Below are 10,292 nucleotides of genomic sequence, written 5' to 3'. Positions count from 1 at the left end.
CCTTGTGCACTATTGGTGGGAATGCAGACTGGGTGCAGCCACTGTGGAAACAGTATGGAGGTTCCTAAAAAAATTAAAAATAGAACTTTTTATGACCCTACAATTCTATGTCTGGGTATATATAAGAAGAAACTCAAAACACTCATTTGAAAGTATAATGTTCATTGCAGTGTTATTTACAATAGCCAAGATATGGAAGTAACCCAAGCGCCCATCAATAGATGAGTGGATAAAAAAGGGGTGGTATGTATACACAATGGAGTATTATTCAGCTGGAAAGAGAATGAAATCTTACCATTTGCGACAGCATGGGTAGACTTAGCGAATATTATGCTGAGTGAAATAAGTCAGCCAGAGAAACACAAATACCATATGATTTCATATATATGTAGAATCTAAAGAACAATAAAAAACTAACAAACAAAACAGAAACAAATTTATATATACATAGAACATACTGATGGTTGTCAGATGGGAGATGATTGGGGGACTGGATGAAAAAGGTGAAGGGATTGAGAAGTATACATTGGCAGTTACAAAATAATTTCAGGGATGTAAAGTGCTGCATAGGGAATAGTATTATATTAGTATTTAATAGTCAATAATATTGTAATAACTATGTATGGTGCCAGCTGTAGTGGACTTATCGGGGGGATCACTTCTTTTTTTTTTTTTTATCCTCATCCGATTTTTTTTTTCCATTTTTTGTTCCGATAGAGTGGGAGGGGGAGAGAGAGAGAAAAGAAACAACGACGTGAAAGGGACACATCAAGTGGCTGCCTCCCGCATGACCAACCAGGGCCGGGAACAAACTGCAACCAAGGTGCGTGCCCTTAGCGGGAACCAAACCCGTGTCTCTCTGGACCACAGGCCGACGCTCTAACTGCTGAGCCAAACTGGCCAGGGCGGGGGTTGGGGGTGGGATGACTTCTTAAATTATATGAATGTCTAACCACTATATACACTGTATACCTGAAACTAATACAACATAATATTGAATGTAAACTGCAATAAAAAAAGTAAAAAGTAGAAATTTTAAATAAAAGGAATCACGTTATTACAGAGGACTGCAATTCAATAAGTAGAGCAGCATGTATATGAGAAAGTTACAATAAATTTACTTGTAAATCAATAAAGTAATTATATTAAAAAACTGTAACAGATTTCCAGTAAGATTTATTTCCCTATAAATTTAGAGAGACAAGAAATTAATCTAGTATTTTTTGAATTTCAGGAGGTTCTTAAAATCACTGCACTACATTGCTTGTCCAACACTCATCGGCCCCTTTGCATTGTTAACAGAACCCTGAAACCGAGTTTGAAAGTAGTGACTACCCAACTCTTTCTATATTCTTCTATCATTACATGCAAATAACTTTTTTCACAATTTTATAACACAGAAGAAAGCAATTTGTTTAGGTCCAGATAATTGTTTTACTATTTTTTTGGAAGTGAAACTGTCATTATTCGCAGATGACATGATACTATACATAAAAAACCCCAAAGACTCCATGCAAAATATACTAGACTTAATAAGTGAATTTGGCAAAGTAGCAGAATACAAAATTAACATCAAGAAATCGATGGCATTCTTATACACTAATGATGAAGTCACAGAAAAAGAAACTAAAAAACAAAACAAAACAAAACAGAAAAACCCCACAACAATCCCATTTACCATTGCAGCAAAAAAAATTAAGATACCTAGGAATAAATTTAACCAAAGAAATAAAAGACCTATTTGCAGAAAACTACAGGTCATTGAAAAAAGAAATAGAGGAAGATATAAAAACTGGAAGCACATACCTTGTTCATGGATTGGAAGAATTAACATCATTAAAATGTCCATACTACCCAAAGCAATCTATAGATTCAATGCAATCCCCATCAAAATACCAACGACATACTTCACAGAACTAGAACAAATACTTCAAAAGTTCATATGGAACCAAAAAAGACCAGAATAGCCACAGCAATCTTGAAAAAGAAGAACATAGTTGGAGGGATCACATTACCAGATTTCAGGTTATACTACAAAGCGACTGTAACCAAAACAGCCTGGTACTGGCACAAGAACAGGCAGATAGATCAATGGAACAGAATAGAGAACCCAGAAACGGACCCAAGACAATATGCTCAATGAATATTTGACAAAGGGGGCAAGAGCATACAGTGGAGTAAAGACAGCCTCTTTAATAAATGATGTTGGGAAAATTGGACAGCTACATACAAAAAAATGAAACTAGACCATCAACTTACACCATACACAAGAATAAACTCAAAATGAATAAAAGACTTAAATGTGACTCATGAATCCATAAAATCCTAGAAGAAAATATAGGCAACAAAATTTCAGACATCATACGCAGCAGAATTTTCACTGATACATCACCTAAGGCAATAGAAACAAAGGAGAAAATGAACACATGGGACTACATCAAACTCAAAAGCTTCTGCACAGCAAAAGAAACAACCACCAGAATGGAAAGACAACCCACTGTATGGGAGAGCATAATTGCCAATGATATATCAGATAAGGGATTAATTTCCAATATATATAGAGTGCTCATACAATGCAACAAAAGGAAGACAAAGAACCCAATTAAAAAATGGGCAGAGGAACTAGATAGACACCTCTCCAAACAGGACATACAAATGGCTAAGAGACATGAAGAAATGCTCAACATCACTAATTATCAGAGAGATGCAAATTAAAACAACAATGAGGTATCACCTCACACCTGTCAGAATGGCTGCCATCAACAAATCATCAAATAGCAAGTGTTGGTGAGGGTGTGGAGAAAAGGGGACTCTAGTGCACTGCTGGTGGGAATGCAGACTGGTGCAGCCACTATGGAAAACAATATGGTGTTACCTCAAAAAATTAAAAATTGAACTTCCATTTGACCCAGTGATCCCACTTCTAGGAATATACCCTAAGAAGCCTGAAACACCAATCAGAAAGAATATATGTACCCCCATGTTTGTAGCAGCACTATTTACAATAACTAAGATCTAGAAACAGCCCAAGTGTCCATCAGTAGAGGAATGGATAAAAAATCAGTGGTACATATACACAATGGAGTACTATGCAGCTGTAAAAAAGAAAGATCTCTTATCCTTTGAGATGACATGGAGGGACCTGGAGAGTATTATCCTAAGAGAAACAAGCCAAGTAGAGAAAGACAAATATCACATGATCTCACTTATTTGTGGAATGTAATGAACTTAACAGTCTGAGGAATGGGGTAGTCCCAGAGACGTGGAAGTGGGGTACCGACTGACAATCCCCAGAAGAGGGGGTGGGGGGAGAGATAAACCATAGAACTTATATGCATGTATGCATGAACAATGGACATGGACAACAAAGCTGGGGACAGGGCGGGGAGGGGGAATCAGTGGGGGAAAAGGAGAAACATCTGTAACCAAAATAAATAAATTAATTAAATAAAAAAACAAAAACAAATGTGAAATTTAAGAGAATATATTTGTGAAGAAACTTCCTGAATCTACACTTCAGCATTCACTTCTTTTCCATGCATACCTGCCTGAATGAAGTCTGAACCAAACGTTAGGTTTTCTGCAGGGTATAAAAGCCTTACTCATTATTTCTAATTCTCTGTTACTTCTAACTTCCTTTCAGGAACTGGCTGAACCAGTGATTCACTTCCCCCTTTTATTTTTAAGGTTTTTACTTTTCCATGAAGCGCGTTCCCCGCTGTCTTGCTTTGTGTGGTGTGCATGAGGGCTACCACTTCCAGTTTCAGGTCTCTACTAAGCTTGCATCTGTAACGCCCTAATGCGTCACTGGTGATGCTCTGTTCGAGGCCTTGCCACCGTAAGACATTTAGAAGGAGGGAGTCCCATCACTCAACAGAAGGCATTTACTATTTTCTATATCTTGCCCTTACAATACATGCCTCACATCAACATTTTATCTTGAACTTAGACTGGGTCCTTTAATGAGGATGGCATGGGTGAGAATCGTCATAATCCTCAGCAACAATGATTTCCTCATAGAGTTATATTCTTTGAGGACATAGAATCTCAAATTCACAATAGAAAAAAAGTCTTCCCTTCTTTTAGCTTAAGCACATCACTTACCTTAAAGTATAAGCTTCCTCAAATAAATTGTATTTATATTTCCTGACCTTTCTCTAGCTCATGACTTGAGAAGCAGACATAATGGGAAATGCACACACGAGAGAGAGAGAGAGAGGGAGAGAGAGAGAGAAAAATAGCAACACACAGGTTAAAAAACGAACACAGCCGGCCTCCCAGAAGCACTCTGTGTGCACCTTCTAAGTATCAACATTTCCCTTAATGGGGAAATATTACTCTGAAAATGTGAAAATTATTTTCTTATGTAGTCATGGTTTTAAATTTTATGTAAATAAAATTTTATTTATTGGTTTAGTTTGTTTCTTTTGATAAATATTTTATATAATTCACCATTTTTTTATGTGTTGTTATGCACACCCATTAGGATGGGTATGATAAAATATTCAGAAAATATCAAGTGTTGGTGTGGAACATCGGAACCCTGTGCATTGCTGATGGAAATGTAGAATAGCCCAATCACTGTAGAAAACAGTATGGGGGTTCTTCAAAAAATTAAAAATAGAATTGTCATGTGATTCAGCAGTTGGGGATAAATATATGTAGAATTGAAAACTGACTGGAACAAATATTTGTACACCAATATTTACAGCGGTATTATTCACGATAGCCAAAGACGGAAACAATTCCAATGTATACTGATGGATAAACAAACTGGTATTCACACACAATGAAATATTATTCAGCCTCATAAAGAAAGGAAGTTCTGGTACGTGCAACAACACGAATGGTCAGCTTTACTTGGGCAAAGCGTAGAATGGTGGTTGTCAGGGGCTGGAGGGAGGATGGGATGGAACTGTTGTTCAACAGGTGCGGATTTCAGTTTGGGGTGATAAGGTTTTGGAAGTGGATGGTGGTGATGAGCGCTCACTAGTGTGGCTGCACTTGCTCTCACTGAACCACACACTTAAACATGGCTACAATGGCAGCTTTTATGTTATCCATATTTTACCATAATAAAATAAGAAAGCAAGAAAAGAAAGGTAAGAATGCTAATACCAGGAGCTGTGTACAGACGCATAGGCAGAAAGCATGTTCAGCGTGGACTAAACTTGGTTCCCAGAGCCTGGGCATGGAGATGGCAGTTTCAGGCCCCGACCGCAGAAATCCTGCTCCCTGTGAAAGCATGTCTGGGCTTACTGCGTGTCAGCACCAGTCTCAGTGTTTGACATGCATTACCTCCTGGGTCCTCTCAACAGCCTGTTTTGTGTTTACTACAGAATTACATTCTATATAAACTGGAAATATTGTGGTATTACTATATTATTAAAATTTCAGTTAATCTACAAAATCTCATAAAATAAAAGCCACTCAAATTGTCAATAAACATAATTTATGAGCTTGAGCACGGAGTGAATTTACATTGTATTTATACTATTGTGAAATGGAGGTGCCTGCCTGGAAGAGGCCCCTCAGCCAGTCACTGACCTTCATCTCTCCTCTCTCACTGATATTAACCAAACAAGAGCAAAGTGTGGACACTTCCTAAGATACACGCTGCAGTAGCTCACGTTACTGTTCTCACGTCTGACTTCTGTCTCTTCTCAGTCTACAGAGCTTCCATCCGATCTGGGGAAGAATGGGAGGAAACCTCTCAGATCATTCTGCCTTTGTCACAAATCTAATACTTACGGTGAAATTTTCACTTTTTGTTCCCAAAATCCAATTTTTGTGTTTAAAATACTTTATTTCAATTTTTGTCTTTTCCAAAATAGATTTTTGAATTCTATTTTAAGATTAAAAACCCAAACATTGTCCCTTCCTCATTTTTTGCATTTTAGGTGTAAAAACCATTACACTGAGGGAGAAAGTCTGCGCTGTCCACACTGAAACCTAAGTGGGTAAGGAGACAGAACACAGGGAAGTACAGCAGGCAAGAAAACGTTTACTGTGTTACAGTATCATTTGGCATTTTGTGTGTTACTGGCACGACCGGACAAAGAGGTTAAGTGGGCTGAGGTACCTGCTAACATTCCAACAGGAGCTTTCTCGTTCCTATGTACGAGCTGAACCAGCCCCAGCAAAAGACAGAGAAAATGTTTACACCAAAGATACCTCCAAAAGAGATCCATTTTTTTCAGCACAGATATTGAAGTAGGGTGACGAAGAACCAGGAGGCTGGGTGGGATGGCCCAGGTCTTTCTGTGGAAGGTAAGAAATCAATAGAAGTCTGAGTTGAAGAATTCATAAGGGTCAGTGACCTCTGAAGGAAAAATTGGCCACAAATTCCACCACGCAGGGAGGTGAGGCGGCTGTGGAAGCAGCCGTAGGACGATGTGGGACAGGGAGCAGGTCTAGGTCCTATATCAAGGCCAAGACAGGGAGCTGGAGACTGAACCATCCTTCGTCTTTCTTGTAAAGACTGCTACCTGAAACAGGAAACAGCATGAGATGGGTGCGTCCTCTGTTCCTGTCTGAGGTCAACCTGTTCTCCAATTTGCCCACAATTTTTCAAACACATGTCTGTATCCTGGGTGCCAATCCTCCCCCTTGGCTTCACTGCTTGTGGTGACATCTTCCAGATCTGACCCACCTGGTTCTTACCTTCCCATTTTCTGGGCTGTGACTCATGGGGCCCTTTGGCGTCACCTGGGCGCAGGCCCTGGGTGATGAGGACAGTGCCCACCACGATGCCCACGAGGCCCACGGCCAGCCCCAGCGCGCAGACCGCATCTCCGTCAGCTCTGACGTGGGGGCCGGAATCTCGGGCTCTGAGGAAAAAGGAGTGACAGGGTCAAAGGGCACTGTGTGTAGGGCGTCTGTACGAGGACGGTGTATGTGTTTGGAAATGCACAGGACACCTGGACTTTGGGAGAACAGTCTCGTCACTATCAGAAAACTTTGCAGTTGTGGGAAATAAACCTGAGGCCCTGAGGGTTAAGGGCTCTGAGGCCAGACGGTGTGGACTTGGGCCAGACTGGGAGGGTTTACAGAAAAGATGGGGTGTAGACACACCCCAGTGCTTGAGGAGCGGCTCCTCCAGGCCCCAGTGCGCCACCCTGCAGTCATAGGGAACAAACGTGAGGCGACTGAGTTTGAGGAAAGAGTGGTCATTCTTGGGGTAGAAGGTGGTCTCGGCAACGCCTCCTGCAACTGCGTGCCCATCGCAGAACCACCGACGCCGACCACAGGAGGAAAGATGTCCACCAGACAGATGAGCGTGTTGGGAACACCCAGGGCCACGGGAAATCTGGGAAACACGCTCACTTCAGGAATTTCTACAATGAAGACAAAACACTGATTTGAATTTGTGACAACTGTGTCCTGAGTTTCCTGACTTGTTTGGGGAACCCTCCCATTCCCAATTCCCAGCTGTTAGTGAGATATGTCCTGTCTTTTCTGACTCATTTTACAGTAAGCAACAGCTCCCCCCTTTTCCCACCCGTGTTTTAGATAATTTATTTCATTATTTCTTTTTTTACAGGCAGGACTGTCCAAAACTTCTACCTTGATTTTTTTGTCTTCTGAATGAGGAAGCTTAATGTGATTTATGATGACCTCAGAAGCATGCTATCACCTTCATCTGCAGACTCTGAACCGTCCTCTCCTTCTGAATCACTAGGAAGCTTAGAACACTTTCCTCTCTTTGGGAATCCACAGGGCACAGTGTGCATGTGTACGCGTGTGTGCATGTGTACGCGTGTGTGCATGCGTGTGTGCACACATGTACACACTTCTTAGGCCAAGAGGTGAACATCCTCTTATTGGATTACAAGGAGAATCTTATAGTACCAAAAAGGAAGGATACTTCCTTTTAAATGGATATGATAGATTGGATATGATTAAACGGATATGATAGAGACAGAGTATTTGTGAGAACGTGAAATGCAGAGGTGGAGGAGTTTATAGTATACTGGGAAGAGCAGCTCTTCCAGGGACAAGGAGCTGAGACCCAGGGTGTGCAGTAGATGCAGTGAAGAGAGACAGAAGTGTGGACACTTACCATTGGTGGCAGGTGTAGTTGGAGTCTTTTATCAAGATATCCAAATTATTTTTTGCCACAATAATGTTTCGCAGGGCATCCTGAATTTTAAACGTGGTGTAATTGCTAAATTCAGGCAGATGCCACACAGTTTCCCTTTTTTCCAGGTCCACATAGAACAGCTCATCTCCATCAAATTCATAGGTAAACTGGCCAAAGGTGCCATTCGTCTGATAGACATTTGTGCCGTACGTGCCCACGTGGTTGGCTGGTGAGCAGTCATTCCAGACCAAGAAGGTACGAGAGGGAAGGGAGAGTTTATTACACAAAAACACAAGCAACTCTGTTCCGCAAAGTGTAGGTGTCTACCGCGCATGGTCTGCTGTCAGACCCCATTTCTGTTTTATGTATTTTAGGATTATCTAGAGGAAAGTTCTTAAAATATCACTTAACTATTTTCATGTACATATTTTGTTTTTCCTGTGATAATGTATCCCCCAGAGGTACTGGGATGCTATGTCTTGTCCTGATAGAGTCATGGCACACAGTAAGCATTCAGTAATATTTGTTCAATAAAAATAAATTATATACACTTAATTCTTTTTTTTTTTTTATCCTCACCCGAGGACATTTTTCCATTTTTTGTACAGATAGAGTGGGAGGGAGAGAGAAGAAGAGACAGAGAGAGAGAAACATCGACATGAAGGGACACATCGAGTGGCTGCCACCTGCACGACCAACCAGGGCCGGGGACAAACTGCAACCGAAGTACATGCCCTTAGCGAGAACCGAACCCGGGTCTCTCCGGACCGCAGGCCGATGCTCTAACCGCTGAGCCAAACCGGCCAGGGCTATATACACTTAATTCTTAAGCTTATCTTTAATCATTTAATCTCCCCATACTGTCTTACCTTTTCATAGCATTTATCTTATTCAAACACAATATGGCATTTATTTACTTATTAAATACATTTTTAAAATGATCTGTCTCTTATTGAAAGAAGTGAGTTCTTTATATAAGAACCTTGGTTTATGCTAAGCACAAAAAGAGTGCTTTAGTGCTCACTCAGTGTCTGTTGAACTAATGAGTCATGTTTGGCAAATGTTTTGGAGATTCATTGAATTTTATTTCTCTTCTACTTTCCTTTGTTTGGTGTCTTTCTGTAGGTTTCGGCCACGGTTGTCCCTGCCAGGACACAGCGGCACAGAGGCTGGACGGGCGCCTGAGTGCGGGGAGTGAGCCACAGGCCGTGGAGAGCAAACGGAGAGCAGAGGGCTGAGCCGAGTGAACCTGCTCTTGGCTGTCGAGGGCGTCACTGCCTAGAGGGGACGGGGTTCCTGAGCTGACACTAATCTAGTTGAAGTTCCTAGGGTTTCCTTCAGACATCATCCCAACTTCATGGGACACACAGATGTGAAGTGACACTTATAATAATCATGCTATACCCTGGCATTTATATAGTTTGTCGTGTTTTAAAATACACATCTGCATACTTATTTTATTTGATCTTATGTTCCTTAGAACAATGAGCCAATCAATTATTTTTGCATATGAGGAATCTGAAGATCAATGGAATTAAGTGACCTGATTAATGTCATCCAGTTAATTAATTTTATTTTTCCAATTGCAATTATTGTCAATAAAATCTGTTGTCCTCGTTTTCTGAGCCCAAACCTGGAAAGTATAAATTATATTGAAAACAAAGAAAACAACACTTTACATGTAGCACAACAAACTTATGGAGACAGTTACTCTAAGAAATCGAACTGGTAAAATAAAGTAACTACTAGCGTTGGAAAGGGTTCCGGGCGGGTAGAAGGGGTGGGCTCACACACTGCTACTAAAGGAGCAGTATGTTTGGAGAAACCCCTCTAGCATTAGGAGCTACTGTAAACTAAGGCCACAACCACCTTCAGGCTCTATTGGTTGGTTCTGACGTTAGAAAGAGAACAAGGCCCTTGGGGGACACTGCAATCACACGGGGACAGTGTGAATTTAGTTTAATCTAAAAACTGTGCATAGATTTTGGGCTGGGAATTTGGTTTCTGGGAGGGAAATAAGCATAAGAATTCAGAAGAAGGGAACTGGGGTTTCACAGACCATCAAGTCTAAACAAACTCACTCACTGTTCCTACAGTTCCTTTCCATACTCGAGGTCCACACCCCACCCGCACACTCTCCCACGATGTTTTCATCTGCACAGGCGCTCGTCACGGTGGTCAGAGTGAGGGCCCCTAGAATCAGAGCCAT

At 41.0% G+C, this 10,292-nt stretch overlaps 1 pseudogene; it reads right to left on the bottom strand.

The window, feature by feature from the left end:
* Positions 1–6,420: 6,420 nt before the first annotated feature.
* On the bottom strand, positions 6,421–10,292 carry LOC118621318 (annotated as a pseudogene).

The sequence above is a fragment of the Molossus molossus genome, unplaced genomic scaffold (genome assembly GCF_014108415.1).
Source record: "Molossus molossus isolate mMolMol1 unplaced genomic scaffold, mMolMol1.p scaffold_m16_p_8, whole genome shotgun sequence".
NCBI classification, from domain to species: Eukaryota; Metazoa; Chordata; class Mammalia; order Chiroptera; family Molossidae; genus Molossus; species Molossus molossus.
Note: the sequence above shows the minus strand (reverse complement) of the source record. Positions and strands in the feature narration are given on the sequence as shown.